This window comes from Eptatretus burgeri, chromosome 7, assembly GCF_056783735.1.
Source record: "Eptatretus burgeri isolate ZD-2024b chromosome 7, Ebu_testis_v1, whole genome shotgun sequence".
In the NCBI taxonomy this organism is placed as follows: Eukaryota; Metazoa; Chordata; class Myxini; order Myxiniformes; family Myxinidae; genus Eptatretus; species Eptatretus burgeri.
In genome coordinates, this window is record NC_140967.1 from 39,894,688 (window position 1) to 39,918,687 (window position 24,000).

The 24,000-nt window shown below is 41.1% G+C and overlaps 1 long non-coding RNA gene across 1 annotated transcript in view; it reads left to right on the forward strand.

Moving 5' to 3' along the window:
- Positions 1–24,000, forward strand: part of LOC147023078 (uncharacterized) — a 105,107-nt gene that overhangs the window by 76,176 nt on the left and 4,931 nt on the right. The window contains exons 3-4 of the long non-coding RNA XR_015060015.1: positions 2,484–2,587; positions 12,413–12,604. This is a non-coding gene — a long non-coding RNA (uncharacterized LOC147023078). The remainder of the gene's footprint in view (positions 1–2,483; positions 2,588–12,412; positions 12,605–24,000) is intronic.

Genomic DNA, 24,000 nt, shown 5'->3' on the forward strand with positions numbered 1-24,000 from the left:
CTTAAACTAAGCCAAATTACAAAATTTAAGCTCCAGAATTGAACTTAGCAGCAGTTCCGACTGCTATGAAAAGTGTTCATTTGTCCAATTCAGACATATTTGACATTTTGGTGTCTCCAAGAGGTGTGTGTGTTTAATATGACGGATAGGCGATGCTCATCACTTGCCAAGCCAGGTTTTCCTTATCATCCGTTTTGTTGGAATGTTTGCGTGAGTGCTTAAGCCACTTGGCGAGTGCTTTCCAAGCTGCTTGGTTGGTTCATTTCGGTAAACGTACCTGTACTATCAATCTAACATCGATAAGACATACGTTTCTGCCTTTGTTGGGTCCTGTGGTGCCATGTGGTGGGTTCCTCTGGAGGTGGTGTCTCATCCGCTGAAAATGTGGAATGTTTTCTTTGAGGACATTGCTTTGTTTAACATTTTGTGCAATCTCTTTTTACAATCAACCCCTCACTTCACCATCAATATACTGTATATGAAAGCAACAATAAGGTCCATCCGACCTCGTGTTCACCATGGTTGTTCTAGCTCTGAAGGTAGAGTATCAACCGACATTTTGTGTTCTGTGGCTTGATATATTTTTGAATTGAATTTTGCAAATTCCCCACTTGCATTCCTCTTTCAAAGAATTCTGTTTGAAGGTAAATCTTTGTGTTTGTCATTTTTATGTACTCTATGCATGTGTACATTTGCACTTGTGTACGTATTTCAACTGTATTGCCCCAATGACACTTGGCACCAGATGTGTGCTGTTGGTTAATAGTTGTTATCTCCATATGCAGGTTTCAGAAGGTGGAATGGAGCCCTCCCAGGTCTCAAAAGTGTGTGTGTGTGTGTGTGTGTGTGTGTGTTCATGGTGATGGTATCTTCATATAGGGGTTTCAGAATGTGGAACATAGTCCTCCCAGATCTCGATGTATCCACCTCCATTTTGGTAAGAGTCGTCATGAATCATGGCGTAAGGTGTGAAGTTTTGTTGCTGTCAAAGTTTTGTTCCAAGGGCTCTTTTGAGGATTGTCACTTCGCCCCGGACAACTTCCAGTTGTCGTTCGTTTGTAGGAATATTCCCAGGAATGTGTTCTTAGACCACTGTAAGGCTCTTCTTCATCATTCCTGTAGCTCCAATGATCACTAATACAATGTCGGATTACTTCAACTTCCAGGACCTTTTCACTTAATTTTGGGCATCTTGGTATTTGATCATTTTCTTGATTTCTGCATTGTTTAAGCCAAAATTGCTGGGTACTGGAACCTCAGTGTGTGTGTGTGTGTGTGTGTGTGTGTGTGTGTGTGTGTGTGTGTGTGTGTGTGTGTGTGTGTGTGTGTGTGTGTGTGCGTGCACGCATGTGAAAGTTGCTGTTTTTGCCTGCTGTTTTTGCCTTCTATTTTTACATGTGGGTGGGTTTCAGGAGGTGAAACAGACCTACCAGGTCTCAAAGTATCTGCCTGTGTGTGTGTCATTGATTGGTATCTCCATATGCAGGTTTCAGTATTATATGTGGATTGGAGTCCTTTCAGGGTGAGCTCAAAGTATCCACCTTCATTTCAGTACCCAGTGGTCATGATTCATTGACCAAGCTGTGAAGTTTTTTATTTATTTATTTTTTTTGTTCTCAAAGTTTTGTGCCGATGGCTCTCTTCAGGATTGTCACTGACCCACTGACAGCTTCCATCTGTAGTTCATTTGTCGTAATATTCCTAGGGATGGTTTTTAATATCTCTGTGAGGTTCTTCGTTGTCATTCCTGAAGCTCCAACTATCACTGGTACAACTTTGGCATTCTTCAGCTTCCAGGATTTTTTTCACTTCATTCTTGAGGTCTTGGTGCTTGGTCATTTTCTTGATTTCTTCATTCTTTAGTCCAAAAGCACTGGTATTAACACCTCTTTCTTTTTTTTGTGCACCTAAGTTTGATATGTGGTCGCAATGCTTTGTTTTTGATGTTCATGCTCAATGGGATCATAAGGTCGTACGCGAGTGGTACTTCCATGTTTTCAGTGATTGCTTTTGGTTCATGTTCCCAAAAATTTCCTGGAACTGGGATATCAAAGTTTTTGCAGATGTGCCAATGGATTACTTTACAAACTCTGTTGTGTCATCTTGTGTCCAGCTGTTCTGACATGAGTTTTGTTTTTGTGTGTTGGGTCATTAAGCACAACATATCATTCTCTTTGTTAACCCCACCTCCACCCCACACCTTTATATCTTTTTTTTTCCTCCTCCCTCCCCCTCACTCTGTCTCTCACCCCTCCTCGCACCCCTCCTTTCTGCAGTGTATACCAACGTTTGGTGAGGCATCACTCTCCCCACACCCCTCCTTGCTCTCCCTCCCCCCTTCCTAGCTCCCACTGCTTCACCCTCTTCTTCCTTCCCTCCGTCCTCTCTCTCCCCTCCCTTCCCTCCGACTTCTACCTCCCCCACTCTCTCCCTCACCTGCCTACTCTCTCTCCCTCCATCTTTCTCCCCAACACCCCCATCAGCAAAGCGAGAGATTGTATTTGCCAATATATCAATATATAGCATGAGCGGGTGTGGCATGTGAGAGGGACAGTACCATGGTGAAGAAGACTGCCAACATGGTGATGTGAGTACGAGGCTGATTCACCCTGCGTTCTATGGTGATCAATAAGGCTTCCATCTCCTAAACTGCAACTTGTCTTATTACAGTGTATAAGTGTGATGTATAAAACTGCTTCAGTCATGCTAAACTTCTATATTTTTGAATTATCTTTAAAATCATTATTTTATTTAAATTGAAGTATAGTATATACTTTAACACTGCTTGGGGTATTGAGTTCTCTGAACTCTCTAGTTGATGACAGCATCACATGCAATAATAGCTCATTGTCATGATGTGGTCAAAGTGACCGAAATCTATAGTGTTCCTTTATTCTATTCTTTCAGTGTTAATCAGAACTGAAGGATTTCACAAAGCGAAGAGTGGATGATCCAAATTTCAAACTGTGAAGCACTTCCCTACAGATGGTTGAGACCATGCTCAGTTTCATCCGAGCGACTTGAATTGGAATTTAAGTTGGAAGCTTCATCTGGAATTGGCAATTGGAAGCTTCGCCTTGGCCTACCCTCTATGACCACACAATGATGCAAAATGCGAGGCCAGTGTATCAAGCAGAAATGAAGTACTTGCAAACAACTGAACCAGGGTTCATGGGGGGGAACTTTGTTGTGAAAATAAGTTTTCGTCAATTTAAACAGGTGCCCACAGACCAAGCCACTGAGTTGGTGAACAGAATATGCAAGCTGTCAAATATAATAATTGGCATCACCAGAGATTATCAAGCTTGCAACAAATTCTGTGCAACGTGGCGCAAAAGAGCAGCAATATCAAGTTATGCATCGCGGTTGTTTGGACTTGAAGATGACCATATTTTAACACAGTGAAATGATCGCCATTAAGCTCTCTCAAGATGAAAATGCAGTGCAGTGAATAAATTGTTTTCACAATTTGAACGATTTAATGTGTTGGTAAAAGTGCTTTCAGATCATGAAGTCATTGATGATGAAGAGGTCTCAGAGAATGATCTAATGCCGATTGTTGTATCTTCCAGTAATGTAGCAACTGAAAAGATATCCACAGACATGGGCAGGTCAAAGGAGACAGGGGAGGCCCTGTTGAAGGACTTTGTGGAGAAGAGGCTAATTTCCAAAATTGTACCATTCTTTACTGCTTTGCGACAGAACAATTCAAAGACATTTACATCATTGTATATCACTGAGGTATGTTGGAGAGCAAATGAGGTCGGGCAAATAAAGGCAGACAGGAAACTTATGCAACAACTTTTCAATGCCTCAGTGTCTGGATGAAAGATTCAACTGCAAGGTGTTCTTCAGCATGAGTTGTCACCAAAACCACCACAGGCATTTGGTAAAAACAGATGGAAAATGAGAGATACCAAGAGGATTGATATGCTAACCATCTTGACCACAGATAGAGGTATCCACATTTCAGAGAACATGCCTGTTACAACAGCAAACCAAAGAAAATGCATCTAAATTGATGGTCATGCTCTCATTGAGAAATGATGAAAAACCAAAGAAGCATACAACTTTCAATCAGTATACTGAAAAATTAATTTGTGTGTTAATTTGACATGACAACCAAACGAGTCGATATGTTAATTGACAGGTATTTAGAACATTCCATTGAAGAACCAACTCTCCATAAATGCAATAACAAGGCAAGAAGACCCAGTCACAGAATAATTGGTGATGGATCAGCTCCGCTTCCTCCTGTATGGGATAACTTCCGCGCCTGAGGAGCCAACAAAGCTGATCTTGCAGAGTTTCTGTCACAGAAAGTTCTAGCATGCAGAAAAAAAAACAACCAGATCTGACCAGAAGCTAGTGGTCTCAAAACCTTCTCCTTCTCTACAAAAACAGTCGTTCCACACATGATGTGCAATCATGAAGAGGCAGACACAAGACTCATCCTACATTGCAATTATTCTATTGAAGAAGGCGCAACACAAGTAGTTGTTTCTTGGGATAGAGATGTCCTGTTGCTTCTGTTGCACTTCTTTTTAGGCATTAGCACCATTGCAGAAATCTTCATGATGAGTGCTGTATCATGTATGTATGTACAAACAAGGTGTATCTGTATGTGCAATCACACAAAGCCTACCAGTTATGGTATTGCAAAACATCTTGGTATTCCATGTTCTTACTGGTAGTAATACAACTTCATTGTTTGCTGGCAGGGGAAAAAAAATTGTTGGAAAAGTATTCATGCAACACCCACAATTACTGTCCTGCTTCAATGGTCTGATATCGAGTGGTTTGTGTGCCTGCTCGATGGTGGACCAGATCTAACAGAAGTTAATATGGCAACAGTATTACCTTTATGCGAAACGTGCTATAATCCCTCATACCTTCAATGGATGCACTATAATCGCAGACTAAAAGACTTTCAAGCTTTCATATGGTCACAAGCACTGCACACTGACCACTCAATAAAAATTCCATTGGAAACTGGGGCAAGAAGAAAAATGGCAATACACTTGAAAGAGTGTGGAAGAGGCTCGCACCAATTCCAGTCATATGTTCAGCGAATGACACGCGGTTGTAAAAGCATGTGCAGGTCTGCACATTCTAAACGTGTCAAATTTAACCAAAGCTGTATCTCTGCTTGTGGATGCGATGCTAAAAATTGCTGCAATCCTGCGACACAATCGAGTGAACACACGATTGACTGACGGACAATAAGGATACTAATCGTACACCTTTACATAGTCTGATACATTTGTTATTTTTTTTCCATGAATTTACCACTATGAATAATAAACATCCAACTTATTGCAAACCTTTACATGTTGCTGATAGCACGATGAAATGTGAAATAACGTTCATACATTAATTTACTATTCTGTAAATTTGGACATTCAAATTTTCTATTCTTACATGGTTTAATACAGTGTATGTATAACTATTCCGATCATGATGTCTCTTACAATGCATGGAAAATTAACTTTGAAAATGACTCCATTTAACTTTTACATTATAGTCCCTGTTGTGTAAGGACCTGGAAGTCCCTGTAGTGTCCATCTTGTTTACCCCATGTACCCCACCCCATCCCTCTCCCTTCCAGTCAGTTGCACATTCAATAGCAAGCGATAAAGTGGTGGAGGAAACAAAGAAAGAGGCGAGCAAAATTATGGAGGAGGTTAAGAGTATTAAAGAGGAGGTTGAAAAAACTAAGGAGGAGCTTTAACCTCACTGGTGATGGTAACACAGCTTTGGACCTGGGAGCTAGCTCGAGGTTTGCAGTATGGGCAGCGATCGTGGTCTCTTAAAGACTCACCGTCCTTTGGAGTTATCCAAAGGCAACAACCGCCACATTATACATACACACACCATAAACGTCTATGGCATGAAGCTAGTAAATCAGTTTTTTAAAAAATTTATGCAGGAAGATGGGAAATCAATAGTTTTAAATGTTTCATCCAAATTTTTTGAAAACATTTGTCACGGTGCATTACTCTCTCCATCTGGCAGTTGTCAAGTGTGGTGAGGATGCCAAACATGTCAACATTCACTGAGGGAGACCTTCATCCTGCAGTGGAATGAAATGTGCTAGTTTATGGGAAATTTCTTCATGTCATATATGGATAACCAATAAAGTCGAAACTTGATAACAAAGTTCACATACTATCAGATATCCAAAGAATAACTAGTCATGTATTTTTCATTTTTTCCTTTTGTTGTATATTATAGGAATGTGTCATGGATGACATTTTCTTTTATAGGTTCTAAGACTCGTACAGGAGCTGTTGCTTACAGACAAACATTAAACACTGCACTTACCTTCAGACAAACATAGCTGGTGACCTTGGGGGAAGTGTTGGTACTGTGGGTGCCAGAAATTCATCTTATGATTTCACTTTTCTCTCTGCAATTAGTTGAACATTCAATGAGAAATCCCCTCTTCCCTCATAGAATGCCAATCCATTTGGTTTATCCCTGCTCTCTTCTCTCAACACGGAGCATCAAGAGAGGAAGCATCACATGCCACTTTTTAAGTTTTCAGTATCACTTAGCTGGGGTCAGAATCTAGCCACTGATCTCGCATACTCAGAGCGGATGACCTAGCCATAATGCCACTGAGTCTGGGAAATAAATATTTTGGAGCCAAATACGATTCCACTGCAGCATTTTTATATGGCATGAACCAAAACTACATTGTTCCTGGTTTGACTCATAAAGTGCTAAATACTTTGTTACAAAGACTGTAGACACATTTCCAAAGTTTATAGGAAGACCCTCTTCTGACCTGTGTGATCTTCCTGACACCTACTAACATGATCGCTGGGAATTTCCTGCTGAGCTAAAGAGTTTTTGGTACCTCACTTGACCTCAACATCGGGAATACTGACAACACTTTTAAAGTAAACCCAAAGGTGATGAATTTGTTTTATCTGTACTTGGAAAGAGGCGTTCCATGATGTTTTGCCAGTAATGCTGTGATGGGCTTCTATGTAAGGTTTCTGTTGAACTTGATTACAGTTTCAATCTCCCATCACAGCAGGCTGGGTGTTTTGAATAACAAAAACAGCAAAATGGATTTAGCTCCAACACTTTAGTTCAGGGGTCGGGAACGTTTTTGACTCAGAGAGCCATGAAAGCAAAATATTTGGAAATCTATTTCAGTGAGAGCCATATAATATATTTTAAGACTGAATTCAACTAAATGTGAGTATAATAAGCCTCTGAATTTATTCTTTTAAATAATGTTGTTATAATACTCACCATTAATGGGACTTCTGGTGCTGCATGGATTTGCTGATGGCTTTGTAGTCTGGTTGGTACTTGGTGAGGTTAAGCTTCATGCAAGCGTTGAGGCTTTCATCCATTAGACGTAATAGTAGGTTGGACTTGATGTTTTTAAGATGTGAGAATGACTGCTCACATGCATACGTAGATCCAAACAAGGTCAATCAGCAATACTCACACGCTGCAGTGTGTGGTATGTGACAGGAAGCGCATTCCAAGTTTTGATAATCAGCTGGTCTTCGGGTTGAAGTTTTTTCATTTCTGTCCACATGTGCTTGCTCGCCAACTCCGCTTTCTGTCGTGCGATTCTTTCCAAATCTTCAATCAGTGACTTGAACTTATTCACCCACATGTCTGAGGCCTTCAGGTCAGCCACTTCTGCTTCAAAATCTCTGACGGAGACACCAGGAATGTAACTCAGGTCGGCTGTGTTCAGTGAACACTCGTTTGGATGGGTGATGAACTTAAAAAGACGAGTGTGCTCACGAAATTCTCCAAAGCGTGCTTTGAATGACTGTAGGAGACTGGATGTGAAGCCAGCTAACTGGTGGAGATCAAAGTTTTGAGTGGGCTCACTTGCTGTGCATGCATCTTTAAATTGTCTCAGTTTTTCAAAATGTAGTAAACGACCTGTTTCAAGATCCATGATAAAGAGCTCCAGCTTGTTTTCAAAAGCAAACACGGCTTGTTGAAGGGATAACACTATTTCCAATGCTTTGCATTTTCACGTTGAGCTGGTTCAGATGTTCAGTCATATCCATGAGATAGTAAAACTTGAGGAGCCACTCAGTTTCGGCTAGCTCAGGATGCTCAATCCCTTTCATTTCAAGGAAAGTCCGGATTTCGTTCAGGCAAGCCGCAAAACGGCTAAGCACCTTCCCTCTTGACAACCAACGCACATTGCTGTGCAAAAGCAGACCGTGATAGTTATTTCCAACTTCATCCAGCAGTGTTTTAAACTGGCGACCATTTAAGGCTCGTGCAACAATAAAGTTGATCACACGAATGACCAGCGACATCACTTCGCAAAGCTGCCCATCACACATCTGAGCACAAAGTGCCTCCTGGTGTAGAATGCAATGGAAACTTAGGATGGGTCTATTTTCATGTTCACGGAGAAGCGCCACAAATCCTTTGTTTTTCCCCACCATACACGGAGCACCATCAGTACACACTGAGATAAGTTTATCCAGAGGTAGATTTTTTTCTTGAGCGAACTCCATGAAAGACTTGAATAAATACTCACCTCTTGTGGACCCTTTTATTGGCAGAACAGCAAGACTTTCTTCGCGCAGTGTATCACCAGCAGCATATCTTGCAATCACACTGAACTGCGACAAATGGCTTACGTCTGTTGACTCATCCAAAGCCAGGGAAAAGAACGGCGCTGTATTTATGTCCTTCACTTGCGTTTCCTCCACTTGGTTTGCCATCATGATGGTACGATCATGAACAGCTCTTGCCGACCGAGGCATGTCTTGTATCCGTTTGATTATGTTGTCTTTGTTCGGAAGATCATCAAAAAGTTCATTGGCGACATCCAGCATGAACGTTTTGGCATACTCGCCATCTGTGAATGGTTTTCCATTCCTCACTATTGCGAAAGATCCAGCAAAGCGAGCGGAATTATAGTCACCTTGCCGGGTCCATATGCGGAGTTGCTGCTGCTGGCTGGCTTGCACCCTGCTCAGTAGCTCTTGGCACGCTTTCTTTCTGCTGTCTCCTGCAGGGTATTTTGATGCAAAGGTAGCATGGCATGTGTTGAAGTGCCGCTTTATATTCGACCGTTTCATCGATGCAATTTTGTGATTCCAAATTCGACACACCACAGAACCTGCTCTCTCCACAAAGGCGAATTCTTCGGCCCATTCGTCCTGAAATGTACGATACTCCTCATCTTTTTTTCTTTTCACCATCTTCTTCGTCGATGGGTAAGCTTTGAGCAAGTGAGAGAGAGGGAGATGTTGACCCAACTGAGGCTTGGCAAATAGTGAGTCTGGCTGGCCTGCGCACGGGCTTATATACTCGAGAGGTGCGGTGCGGCCGGCCGACTCTGGGATGCTGTCACCTCAGCGGTGGCGCGTGATTGGTCGAGATGAATTCCGCTATGCGTGTCGGCGGCGGCACGTCATTGGAGGAACCAAAATCACTAGTCGCCTCGGCCGCATGACTGGACGAAACAAAAACCGCTTCAGCCAATTTGGAGGCGTTTTTTCTTCTCTCCTTCTGCCAAGTTCAGCCCTGCACGTGAATGAAGCACGACGCCATTCAAACTATAGGTAAAGCTTCCGCGAGAAATATTGGGCTTTGAAAGTTTCATGCTCCAATTTTATCTGCGAGCCAGATGCAATCATCAAAAGAGCCACACCTGGCTCGCGAGCCACAGGTTCCCGACCCCTGCTTTAGTTGTTAGTTTTCCATATTTAGCTGATCGCCCACTGATTCGATCCCACAGAAGATTAAGATCCAATGTCATGGCCTTTCTTTAATTTCAAAGTTGATAGAGCAAAGTCCATTAATAGACCCTTCAGAGCCAGTTTTCCCATCTATCTTCTTCATATTGTAGGCCTAAATACTCAAAAGGAGTCCTTTGTGTTTCACTGCCTTTAGATAATCCCACAATGACTGATTATAACTAGCACAGGCTTGCCAGACCCCAAACCAACAACACCCCTCTATGTCCACTGGAACATCTTTCTCTGCCTACACTGAGCTCATAAGTTCCTCAGTGCAACTTTAAAAGGTTAATATAACATCCAGATCGGTCCACAACAAACTGTGCTCCTGGGTGTGTGAGAAAGATAAATAATGTGAGCAAAAAAAAAAATCATGTTCGTAATACCTTGTTGATGAAATAATAACTGAGGTCATTGTGTGTTTCTTAAATACCCTTCAACAAATGCAATTTATGGTCAAAACAATTTGTTGCATCTACCCATGTAACAGATGGAAGACCACTGGTATTACAATGTGGAATTGAAAATTAATGGTTATTGTTCATTGATGCACACAGCTGCAAAGTAATGCTTCAGTCACATTTGGCTCGGCGGCCGTAGGGTCAAAAAATCTACGGCCACTAGCAATTATAGGGCGGCCGCAGTATTTCCATGGTCACACAATGTAGCAGTCACATATGTTTTTATTTTTCGGGTAGCCGCACGAGGTATTTACAAAATGTGGAGATCGAAAATGTGGGTGTGCCATATGGTCTTTGATTTGATGTCGCACGGTGACCTTAGGGCGTCCCTGTGGCGGCCATATAATTTTCAAGGCAGACGCAAGGTGACCGCAAGGCGACCGCAGGGGGGCCCTAAGGCGAACGTAATTTTTTTTTTTATGTAATTTTTTGGGGGTTGGCAAAATTGATTTTTCATTGATAAGAGCCTACGGCAGCCACACGAATAATGCAAGCCCACCGTACGCCCTACGTACGGTCGACGTGGAACATCTACGTCATGGCTACGGCTTGTCAAATTGCTACGGCCAACCTAGAAATGAAAAAAGTTATAACTCCGCGCTTTAATTCCACGGAGACCCCTATGGCCTGTAAAAGATAGCCATACGGCATAGGGCCACCCTGAGGCCACCTCAGAAACTCTGCGGCCGCCACACATTTCTGTCAATTCAAGGGGGGGGTACGGCCGCCGTATCCTAGCCGTAGAGCAAATGTGACTCATGCTTTACTGCAATTTTTAAATATTTTTTTTGTATGCACTATTGAGGCTCGTATGAGAGCTAACACAGAATTGCACAACAAGGAGAGCAGGAGACAAGATGGGTGGGAGAGGGAAGGAAAAAAACCCAGTGGGGAACAGAGACATGAGGAGACGTGTGGAAGGGAGAGGGATGGGGTGGGGAACACAGGGTAAACAAGATGGACACGACAGGGACTTTCAGATCCTTGCATGACGAGGACTTTCAGGAAGGAAAGCAGGGAATTTGAAGGAGGTGGGTTTGGGGTGGATTAGCAGGGGTAGCAAAGATCGTGGTTTTGGACAGGGAAGATGAGAGATGGTGGTGAACAGCTGTTTTGAGGACCTGGAGGGAAGAGTGGGATTTAAGAGAGTGTGGGAGTTTGTTCAAAAAGTAGGAAAAAAGAGGAATGAAAGAGTGAAGGTGAGCAGTGATTCATGATTTTAGTAGTTTTACCAAATGAGGGTTGGGGACTAGTCCACACCCTCGGGACATGAATTTGAGGTCAAATCCACAAAATCGTTACATATAATATTTCATACGTCCCCCAATGTTGATTGCATACACAAAGTTTAATTTTAAATGTTTTTAAATGTGTCCATAATCACATTTTCAGCTCACCTGGAACGTAGTTCCGGGGAGCTTATGGAATGGCACATCGTCCGTCCGTCTGTCCATCCACAAATACTTGCAACTTCTTCTCTGAAACTACACATACGATTTTGATGAAACTTTACCACAAGCTGTTAGATAGCCCATAGAGAAAGAAAGCAGGTGAGGGTAAACGACCTCTCAATACCTGGTGCGGTTGGCAGAACAATGCAACCCAGAATGCTTAGGGAGAGGTAGTTGGGAGGAAGACTGGTTGTGTCTAAGGTGTGGGAGTGTGAGGTGTGGTGTTGTGCAATGTGGGGGTGCGGTGTCGTGCCAGAGGAAAATGGGATTGCGAGCCAGTAATGATGTTCTCCAATGATGCTCCACACTGGTCCATCTGGCTGTGAGTTGGAGTCTAGAATGATGAGGCCCTAAGTTTGGATGTAGGTACTTCAGAATCTGAGCAAGGTTTTAAGCTACCGCACATTGGCCTTATCGTCTGTTTTGAGGACACTAAAGGCCGCTATGAAATATACGTATATTGGGATGTGGGGTCAGGAAGTGCTGCAGGCAAAAGGTAACCACCATGATGCCAATAACTCCATAGCTTTTCAATATCCAACACGTACCAAAACCACTGCCGGGATAGGCTCATCCAGCTGGGTAGCACCAGGTGTCCTCTGCTAGTACCATCACCTTTGTTTGATACTGCTTGGAAGCTTCACATCATGTTCTTTTACTAAAGACTATTACACATTGATAAAAGGCATATTGAAGTGAAGGCTGTGGTCATTTCCCCAGAGTCGTTTCTTTATTTTACCACTTGTGTTTACAGGTTCTAAGACTTGTGGAGTAGCTGCAACAGTGTACAAACTTTTCAAGGAACTCCCCACTCTGGGTTGGTCCTCCCACTTCCCACCTTGCTCTTCTTGAAGCAGTCAAAAACAAGGCATTTGGCACCACCATTGGTCTCTCAATGCAGGAGGTGGATGCACGAGATCTTCACACTGCAACAAGCGGCAAGTTGGTGGGCTATTTTATTCAAGCTTATCTGCAATCTTTCTCCTCGTACCCTCTCTTACCTCGGCCCGCCAAATCACATTTGCTTCTCGAGAAACCCTCACCTGCTCACCCTCCCAAAGTCCAGACTTGCATTTATTTGTCCCCTTATTCACCGAATTGTGGAATGGTCTCCCTGTCTTCATTGTATCGTCCTCCTCACTTCCGTCCTTCAAATGTGACTCCCTATCATTACCGCGTTTACCCACCCATCCATGATCTCATCCACACATGCTGATTTTTTTCCATTTTTTTTTCTCTTGGTTGTTACTTGTTTTTGTCTTATTCCTCATTATGTGTGTCCACCTCCTCCCTCCCCATACCTTTTGGTAGTTTGCTGCAGCCTTTATCATTCATGTCCTTCATGAGCCAAGATCCCTCTATAGAAAAAAATCGTGCACACACATGAGGAAACACTGAACTTGATTTCAAACACAGCCACTCAAATTGATGGAAGTGACGGAACTTCCTGGCACTGGGAACACCATCTTGATTTCACTTATCTCTCTGTGCTTAGTGGGGTAATTAAGAAATTTCTTCTTCTCCTTGGATGCCAACCAATGGAGTTAATCCATGGTATATCCTTTAAATGCTGAGCATCAAGTAAGGAAGCATCATTTGCCATTTTCTAAAGTTTTTGGGAGGCCTATGATTCAGCCAGGGTCGGAATCAAACTGCTGACCTTCAAGAGTCATAGCAGACCCTTTAACCATTATGCTACCAAGTATGGTCTATGTTCTGCTATTTTGAGCAATGAAAGGATTGAGAGTTTGTTTCTTCAGCTTCTGGAAAGGAGATACAAGCCTTTCATCTTTGTATAATTTTCAATGCCATCATTTGAGCTTTCATTTTCTCTTCCTGGCAGAAGAAGGGGAGGAGGAAGAGATTTTATCAAATTTATGGTCAAGGAAAAGCCAAATAATAGCCATCTTGTATTCGACATTCTGTTGTCCACAAACTAACTTAAATGTTTCCTGCATCATATGAGTTTGTGTGTTCTTCCTCATCCTCGTTTCTGTTTATGTTCTGTCTTTTCAAGCTTCCCCCTATAGGATAGGGGAAGGCTTATTGCTGATATAGTGTTTGCTTCTACAATTATCACCCCCAAATTTAATGGTACCACAGAGTTTCTGAGACCCCGAGGAGTACTTAACCACCATTTGGAATTTTTTTTTTCTTCCTGCACTCCAAATTTCTGAAATTTCTGAGCTGTATCTCAGACTTTCTGAATGAAATTTTGCATCAAACATGTGAATAGAAAGAATACTGGGTTGACCCAATGTTTTTGATAATGACCTAATTTTAAGGTAATGACCTAATTCGACATTTTTACATTTTTCACCAAAACTCAACTTAGGTTTGTCTGATCAGACTAAATTCTGCTCTCTAGATAGCCAAGGGCAAGGCGCTTTATGCTTAATTTACATCATATCCCTCCAGTTTAAAGGTAGCCTGGTGTTGGCTTAGTGGTTAGGGTGGTGGCTTGGGATCCTAGCTTGGGATCCTAGGGTCCTGAGTTCTAATCCCCGTTGGCCGCTGAATTAATACACCAGGGGGTTGACTCAGCCTGTCATCCTTCTGAGGTCGGCATACTTGAGTACCAATGTGTACTGGTAGAGGAGCACAGCATCAGCGACACATTCGCACTTCCAAGAAATGATAGCTACCCGAGCAGCTAAGCTGCCATACACAAGAAGAAGAAGTTTAAAGGTCAAGGTCAATAATATGTTTAATGCATGTTCAGAAAATAGTGTTTTGTCATCGCTCAATTTTTGCAAACACAGAATCTCAAAGACTGCTTGGCCGTCCAAGATGTTTATGCATCATAATGGTGTACCGAAACTGAAGTTGTGCATCTGATATTTGACTTGTGCCCTTGACCTACCTTTTCCAGATTGTGACCTAACAAATCTGTTAGATTGTGACTGATAAACAAAAAAACATCTTTTTGATCATAGCTTAATATATAATTTTCCTTCAATTTCCATGATGAGTTTTATGGATATACGAGTATTGTAGATGGGACATATTTTCTTAATTTTCACTCTCTCCATCAATGTTGAAGGTCAAGATCATGTGGTGGTCCGAAAAATATGACCTTCTTTGGATCATGGGCTAAGGATAAGTTGCAGGTGATTGCTGAGGGTAAGCCTACCCTGGTCGGGGGAGGCTGACCCTTGGCAGTCACTTTGTGATTGCAGATATCTAGTTAACCTCCGCCATCTTCGAAGATGGATGGAGGTTACTGTTTTCAGCCCTTTCTGTTTGTTTGTTTGTTTGTTTGTTTGTGAACAGTATTACGGAAAAACTCCTCGACGGATTTCGACGAAACTTGGTGGGGGGGGGGTTAGGTATGGTCCAAGGATCATGCCATTAAATTTTGGACTTGGTTCCCCCCCCCAAAAAAAAAATTGTTGGAGAAATTTTTTTTTTGCATTTCTACATGTTTTAAGTGATTTCCAACCCCCCCCCCAAAAAAAAAATAGTTAGAGAATTTTTTTTTTTTTTGCATTTCTAAATGTTTTAAATGATTTCAAACCTCCCCCAAAAAAATTGTTACCCCCCCCCAAAAAGATTTCTTTTGCATTTCTACACGTTTTAAGTGATTTCCAACCCCCCCCCAAAAAAATTACCCCCCCCCAAAAAAAATTGTTCGAGAAATTTTTTTTTTTGCATTTCTACATATTTTAAGTGATTTCCAACCCCCCCAAAAAAATTTGTTTGAGAAAAATTTTTTTTTTGCATTTTTACATGTTTTCAGTGATTTCCAACCCCCCCCAAAAAAAATTGTCAGAGAAAAGAAAATTTTTGCAACTTTTTTTTCAACAAAATTTCGATTTTCTTTATTTTTGCATTTTTACATGTTTTAAGTGATTTCCAACCCCCCCCCCCCAAAAAAAAATGTTGGAGAAAAGAACTACAACTCTCAGCACTGTTGACATCATATTTAATGAATAAGATATAAGGTTCACTTGAGTGACCCAGCAGTATTGGCGGCGGAGGTTTTGCACTCTCCGGAGTGCTCCCCCTCTAGTTAACCTCCACCATCGAAGATGGACAGAGGTTACTGGTTTCACCCCTGTCTGTTTGTTTGTTTGTTTGTGAACAGTATTACGGAAAAACTCCTCGACGGATTTCGACGGAACTTGGTGGGGGGATTAGGTATGGTCCAAGGATCATGCCATTAGATTTTGGACTTGGTCCAAAGTCCAATATGGCCGCTATGGCGGCCATTTTGAAAAAATATTTGAATTTTTGTTTTTGCATTTCAACATGTTTTAAGTGATTTCCAACCCCCCCAAAAATAAATTTGTTAGAGAAAAAAAAAAAAACAGAAAATTTTGCAACTTTTTTTTCAACAAAATTTCGATTTTTTTTTTTTGCATTTCTACATGTTATAAGTGATTTCCAACAAAAAAATGCCAAAATTATAATTGCGGCTGATTTTGGAACTTCAGGTGGATATACCCATGTAAAATCAATTTCTGTCTCAAGGAATCGAGTTATGACGAATGAATTGAGTATGTAAAAGTTAAAAGTAAAAGGGAAAGTTGCAAACTATAACTCTGTGAGCACTGTTGATGTCAAATTGAATGAATAGGATATCAGGTTCACTTGAGTGACCTAGCAGTATTGGCGGCAGAGGTTTTGCACTCTACCGAGTGCTCCCCTACCAGTTTTGTTTGTTTTTGCTTAGACGTATTTTTAATTTTGCATCAAGTTGTACAATACACTCAACTGACAAATGTTCTTGTTGAAATAAATGTTATTCGTCAACTGGTTAACGACAGTACAGGACTTTCAAAATGATGTCATCTGCTCCAGAATGCTTGGTGCACATATACATAATCCATAAGCAGCAATGTTGATCGGGTCATGTTTACATTAATTGTGTTTGAGAGATAAGGATTGTTACCTAAAATAGCCCACAAAGCTTATAAAATAAGCTGAAAATACTTGGAAGTGTGCCAATGCACAACAGAGTTGGATAACTTTCTCAGTTTGGCCACAGGATCTTGCAACTGCCTGTACTTTAAAAACTCCCAACGACTTGGGCCGGTGCAAAACCCGAAGGATTATAAACTGGTGCGTTCCTCCAATACCCTCAACTCGGACGGTGTTTGTCTCCAGACGTGTCTGGGCAGTGGTTATAGTATGATTAGTATAAAATATATTTCAGACATTATTTTGTTTCCATCTTCACTGTTATTCTATGCAGAATCATTTTGATGAGACAGTTTGAATCGTAATTAACACTCCACCGCACGTCTGCCTTTCTTTCCTCATGCTGCCTTCCCTACCCTCACCCCTTCTTGCTACCCAACCCTCATCACTCCTCATCTTCACTCTCCCCCCCTCTCCGCTTTCTCCCCCAACCCCTCCTATATCTCCCCTCCCACCTCTCTCTTAGTATTCTCTTAAGGAAAGTGATGGGTGGTATTTTCTTGTTATTTCAATAAAAAAGAAAAAGCTATTTTTTTTTTCAGGGGAGAAGGTGGTGGGTGGGAACACACATCAATCACACACCCCTTAAGACTCCCTAGAGACAACATTCCGCAGATGCCCACAATCACCCATCCATACTCGAGCTACCTAAAAGTCCTGCAAATATCCCCATACCTTTCTATCTCCAAGGCTTATGGGTACCTATCTAATTCCAATTTAAACTTATCTACTGTTTTTGTTGTTACTACCTTTCCAGGGATTGGATTCCATGCATCAACTACTCTCAAAGTGAAAGACCACTGCCTTACTACCATCTTAAATCTCCCCTTCTTTACTCTTAGGCTATGGTCCCAGGTCCTATCACTGTCCCTCTCACATGCCACACACACTCATGCTATATATCGATATACATCATGATTCATGGAAGTATTATGAAGGCGATTTGTGTTTATGCAGTGTTCAAGTGTATTATTCAATGAAAATAAAGAGGTTTAAAGGTATCAGATGTGAAAAAAGAACTTAATTATGACGTCACAATGATTGGTAAGTTAGGCGATGAAGGAGTCACGTTACCTCTCAAATGCATTCATTGCTAATTATTCAAAAACTGAAAATGGTACAAACACAACCTACAGATCATTTTAAAGGTAATTTTACTGCTCATCTTGTAAGCTTGGTGTTGGCTTAGTGGTTAGGGTGGCGGCTTGGGATCCTATTGGGATCCTAGGGTCCTGAGTTCAAGCCCCATTGGCCAAAGAATTAAAATACACCAGGAGGTTGACTCAGTCTGTCATCCTTCTGAGGTCGGCAAAATGAGTACCAGTGTACTGGTAAGGGGGACACTGCATCAGCAGCATAGCTGCATCCCAACCAATGATGCAACCAGCAGCCACAGGCTGCACTCGATAGAGAGAGACTGCTCATCTTATGATGTAACTCTCAAGAGTGAAACAAGGGTTTGGAGAAGAAAGGTTACCATCTCGCTAACTTCTCCAAATGTATATATATATATATACACCCTGTGAAAAATTTAAAACAAGCAATTTTGATCCATATACCCATATACTGTAGTTGTTTAGAGAGTGTGTTCTGATTGTCTGACAACAAAACAGATTTTGAATATCTCATTTCATCAAGTTGTGATAATCTCGGGTGATCGGGACAATTGCTGCATTTCAAACTAAGGCCGTTATTAGTTCCCATAGACTGTAGTTTGAAAATTACAAGTCGTACAGATTAAACAAAATCATTACATCAAAGCCAGATCAACCACCCATTCAGTGATAGTCAGAAACGTGAAAAAGAAGAAGTTTTGGAATCGTTACGGCACGTGTGGGGCAGTAGCTTGCTTACATCTGTCTTCTCCGTGTTTTTCACATGGTCAACTATATGTGGGCTGCTCTAGAGTTGGAAAAACAAACAATTTATGTGTTCTTTGCTAGTTGCAACTCTGGGTACCTTTGCTAGTTGTATACATGGATCTACCATTGGAGATGGTGACAGGTGGTGGCTCGTGTGTTTATAAGTTATGAATTGTGAGAAAATTACTTGAAAACCCACAGTATTGTGGATTGTGGTAAAAACAAGTGATCCTATAATGTTTCATCACGATTATCCTTGGGAGCTCAAAGGAGTAGCATCTCAAACAAACAAATATTTGAGCAGGCCAAAACAAAATTGTGGCATAAGATCCCTGTGAGGTGAAAGCGGTCTTAACAAAATGGTGTGCCACGATCTTGGTAAGGCTTTTTTTTGTTTTTCATGATGAGCACTACATTAATTATCTTCAAAAGGGGTGTTCAAATTTACCCAAATACCCAGCTTTCATTCGTGCAAACCCTTTGAGTTCCCTTAGTATGCGTGCAAAGTTTTGGGCTGCTAAGTTTTATGGCTTTGGAGTTATGTAGGAGACATACAATGACACACACACACACACACACACACACACACACACACACACACACACACACACACACACACACACACACACACACACACACACACACACACACACACACACACACATTTATTATTATAGACAGATTAACTAGAACGGAATGGCTGGATTCGGATCTTCACCAAAATCGAATCATTTCCCATCCTTGTCACACATCCAACCTGTCCACGAAGTTTTGTCTGAATCCGTCCATAACATTTTCTAATATCCTGCTCACAGACAGACAAACAAACAAACAGGAATGAAAACAACCTGTGTCGACCTTCGGTGGTGGAGGTAACAAGCGCACAAACAAACCCAAAGAAACACAAATAAACATACATAAAAACATACAAACACACACTTCTTGGATTACGTATAACGAGATGAAGTACCCAAAGTTTCCCAGAGAAATTCAATGAAATATGTACTGTATTTAAATATTTCCTCCATGACAAATTGTTGAATATTGACTTATGGTTTCATGTGAATTACCAATCTTGGGCATTTCAAAATGCACTTGGACTGCTTTTCCTTCTTGTAACTTCTTTTTATTAATTTTATTTTGTAAATACAACTAATCACTACAACCTCAACATACGATCTTCATAAAACATATTACTTGATCACTCCTGGAAAAATCCCAGGCAGTGTATAAGAACATACTCACTCGAGGCCTGAATACGGAGGTGTTATCATATACCTGTGCAAAGAAATCTTTCAAAAACAGGCGCACGTATGAACACTATAATTAATTGTGTTATTGACAACAAATCACTGCAAACTTAACATACAATCTTCACAATACATATTATTCAATCGCTCCCGGAAAAAGAAAACTTGGCAGTATATAAGCACAAGACCCAATCGAGGCCTTAAGGCCCATTATCTGATTGAATTTTTTTTTAATTCTTCAATTTTTATTATCCAAACATAGCCCTCGACTATTCTCTAGATCAGTGGTTCTTAACCTTTTTATGTGCTCATACCCCTTGAACTTTCATAATATTTCCCCGTACCCCCTGTCTAAAATGACTTACGGAAATAAATGAAATTATAATAATTGATATGAAATACAATGTAATGAATATAATTATTTATACAATGTGTTGAATACATACAAATATACTGAATACAAAAATAGCCTTTCAAGTACAACTGTACTTACACAGTACACCGACAATCAGACATATTACTAATGGCTCTTTTGTTATCTTGCCAAAACGAAGTTTTTGCAAGATATGTTAGTGAGCTTGTATGTTTTTTTTTTGTTTGTCTGTAATCACGTATAAAAAATTCTGCAGAGCACAGTTATCATTGGAAATTTTTGTAACTTCGCATATCAGAGGCCTATAGAGGTCCCTTTCAGCGCATAAAATTTTGAAGGTCAAGGTCAAAGGTCAAGGTCACTTTGTCGCAAATCAGGGGAGTCGACGAAACCCTTATTTTTTGAGTAATTTTGATCGGATCGTCTTCAAACTTCATGGGAATATAGTTCACGGTCTGGCGCTCAGCTGATTAATTTTTGGTGGCGATTGGCCTTGACCTTCATTTGTTTTTTGTTTTTTTTGTCTGTAATCACGTATAAATCACTCTGCAGAGCACAGTTATCATTGGAAATTTTTGTAACTTCGCATATCAGAGGCCTATAGAGGTCTCTTTCAGCGCATAAAATTTTGAAAGTCAAAGGTCAAGGTCACTTTGTCGCAAATCAGGGGAGTCGACGAAACCCTTATTTTTTGAGTAATTTTAATCGAATCGTCTCCACACTTTATGGGAATGTAGTATATGGTCTGGTGCTTAGCTGATTAGTTTTTGGTGGCGATTGGCCTTGACCTTCATGGTTAGCGCCTGAGGTCAAACATATTTGACCCCAAGGTCAAATTTTCAAGTTTTAGGAACCATATTGTGTAGTACCTCAAATTGAACACCTTGATGAGTGCTTTCTAGATATGTCAAGCTTGAGACATTATGACGTCATTTGGTGACGTTATGAGGCAAACACATATTTTTCATGGTTACTCTGTAGAACGATTCTCATCGGAATCTCTCGTAGGCAGATATTCCTCAAGGAGTTGCTCCTGGTGGATACAGCTCTGTTCACCTCAGTATGACCTTAAAGAAGTCACACGTGGTCACCTTTTGGCAAGATACGGGTCACGCTGCGGGTGACATTAGTTTATTTATTTATTGTTGTTTTTCATCAATGATCATGCTGAAACGAGGTTCTTTTTTTGAGATAGCCACACGCATGTCATCACTTGCATCCATCCGATTCCTGGCCTTGGTTTTGATGTGTACGAGAGTTGAAAAACCAGTTTCACATAAGTAGGTAGTCACAAATGGCACAAGGACCTCCAAAGCTCTCTCTGCTAACTGGGGGAATGTGTTGAGTTGTGCACACCAGAAGGTATCTAACTGCGTCGAATCAAACTCCATTTGGATTTTATGACTGGCTTTCATCTCAACTTGATCTTCTTTCATTTCGTCATTATCATCCATGAAATCTTGGTTGAAAACAAATGGGTCCTGCATCCATCCCTGTGAAACAGAAACCTCTCCATGCTGAAAGTATCCCTGGAAGGACTGACTCAGCACCTGCAAATGTTCTTTCATTTCAGTCACAATGAGTAATAAATTTTCTGCATTAGAAACTTCATCAAGCTTTGGAAAATTTGCATAGTTTCCAGACCCAATGCGATTTATCCAGATTGGAAGTTTATTAGTGAAGTTAGACATCTTTTCCCTGGCTGTGATCATGTTCATCCCTGTACCCTGGATGGAGGTGTTCAACTCGTTGAGGTGGCTGAATATATCTTCCAGGTATGCCAGGGACAAAATGAACTTCTCATTTTCAAAGTGCTCCGCTATGCCACTGCCTCCCTGTCTAAGAAACTGCTGGATTTCTTTGTGCAGTTCGAAAACACGAGTAAGCACTCGGCCACGGGATAGCCACCTCACCTCTGTGTGGTAAAGAAGAACATTGTGTTCAGCTCCAATTTCGTCACAAAAAACTTTGAAGAGACGGTGATTCAAGGCTTGTCCTCTGTTAAAGTTTCCTGCACTCGCAACAATTGACAACACATTTTTTCAGTTGTTCTGGTAATGACTTAGCTGCAAGGGCATGGCGATGCAACACACCGTGGGTGACTGTGACATGAGGCAGCTCCTTTTTCACACGGGCAGAAAAGCCTGATTTGTTTCCAAGCATGGCAGGAGCTCCATCGGTGCAATGTGAACCACACATGTCGAGAGTCATCCCGTGCTTCAAGAAGAAATCCTTGACGATATTGAACACATCAATTGCTTTTGTGGTTGTTGTCAATGGTTCACAAAACAAGAATTCTTCCACCACTTCTTTCTCCTTCACATACCGCACAAATACTAATAACTGACTACAAAAACTGACGTCTGTTGACTCATCTAACTGAAGACTCACTTTGATAGGACTGGCTTTGATATCGGCAATCACCTGCTGCAAGATGTCTTTACTCGTGTCACGACTCCTGGAACAGATAATGTCGTTTGACAAGGGTACTTGCCTTAGTTTCTTTTCTGCCTCAGTCCCCAGTACTGTTTTTGCCATTTCTAGTGCACAAGGTTTCACCAATTCTTCAGCAACTGTATGAGGCTTTTTTTTCTTGGCACACAAAAATGCAACTTGGTAAGATGCTTGCAACAATGGCTTCTCAATCGGTACAAATCCCTGCTTTGGTAAGGTACCACCACGATCAAATCGTCTCCTTTTGATCTTCAAGGTATTGAAATCATTTCCTGACTTCGCACCCCCGTGCCGATTATTAAAATGTTCATCAAGTCTTGAAGGTTTGAGATTTGCATTTGTAAATACTGTGCTGCATAATATGCACTGTGGTCTCTGAGTTCCATCTTTTTCTGTCATGCAAGTGAAACCATATCGAACATAGTCATCATTCCGCTTGCGTTTCTTGGACATGGCTCAGCACTGAAAATAAATGCACACAATTAGTAAACGAAATTTTGAATCAATAGCAAAAGTAGTGACAAAGTCGTACACAAAAAAACAGTGAAACTAGAACGGGCACTCGGTAGAGCGCAATACCTTCGCCGCCGCAACTTTTTTCTGGACACATTTGAAAAACGTCATTTTAAAACGTCAATGACGTCACAAACGTCAATGACGTCCGATTGACATCAAATTTGGTGTGTAACCACTGAAAAATTAAAAAGTTGAAAAATGACGTCGTCTTTTGACGTCATTTTGACGCACTTCCGGGGACGTCACGTCCAATTGGGGACTACCATTCTGAAAGCTCGTAGTTCACTGAACGTTTAAACGTTGGTTTCATGTCAATAGCTCTATTAGATCTGAAGCTATGCCGACAAGTATATTTTGACCTTGAGTGTGACCTTGACCTTGACTACTGAGTTAATTGGCAAAACCTGTACATCAATAAACAGATATTTTGGTACTGATCCTCATGCCTGGATTTGGGAGACTTTGCTTAATAAATTATATAGATATTTGAATGTAAAATATCAGGACATTTTAGCCACAATTGAAAAACGTCATGTTCAAACGTCAATGACGTCATAACGGTCAGTCCGATCGAAGTCAAATTTGGTGTGTGATGTCCTTAAGGTAAGTCCTACAAAACGGTATGATCAAAACTGATGAGATCGAAAATTGAAAATTTACATTATCTTGTGACGTCATTTAGACGCACTTCCGATGACGTTACGTTAAATCCGACACGACATATTCGAAAGGTATCTCGTTCTGGAACAATATGGCGGTGGTTGCATGTCGATAGCTGTATTATGAAGGAAGTTATGCTCAAAAGAGTGTTTTTGACCTTTTCATGACCTTGACCTTGACCTTTGACCCGATCGCTCCCAAAATCTAATCAAATCGTCGTTGGATACTCACGAATCATCCCACCAAATTTCATGCAATTCGGTTTAATATTTTCTGAGTTATGCGAATAACAAACAAACACACA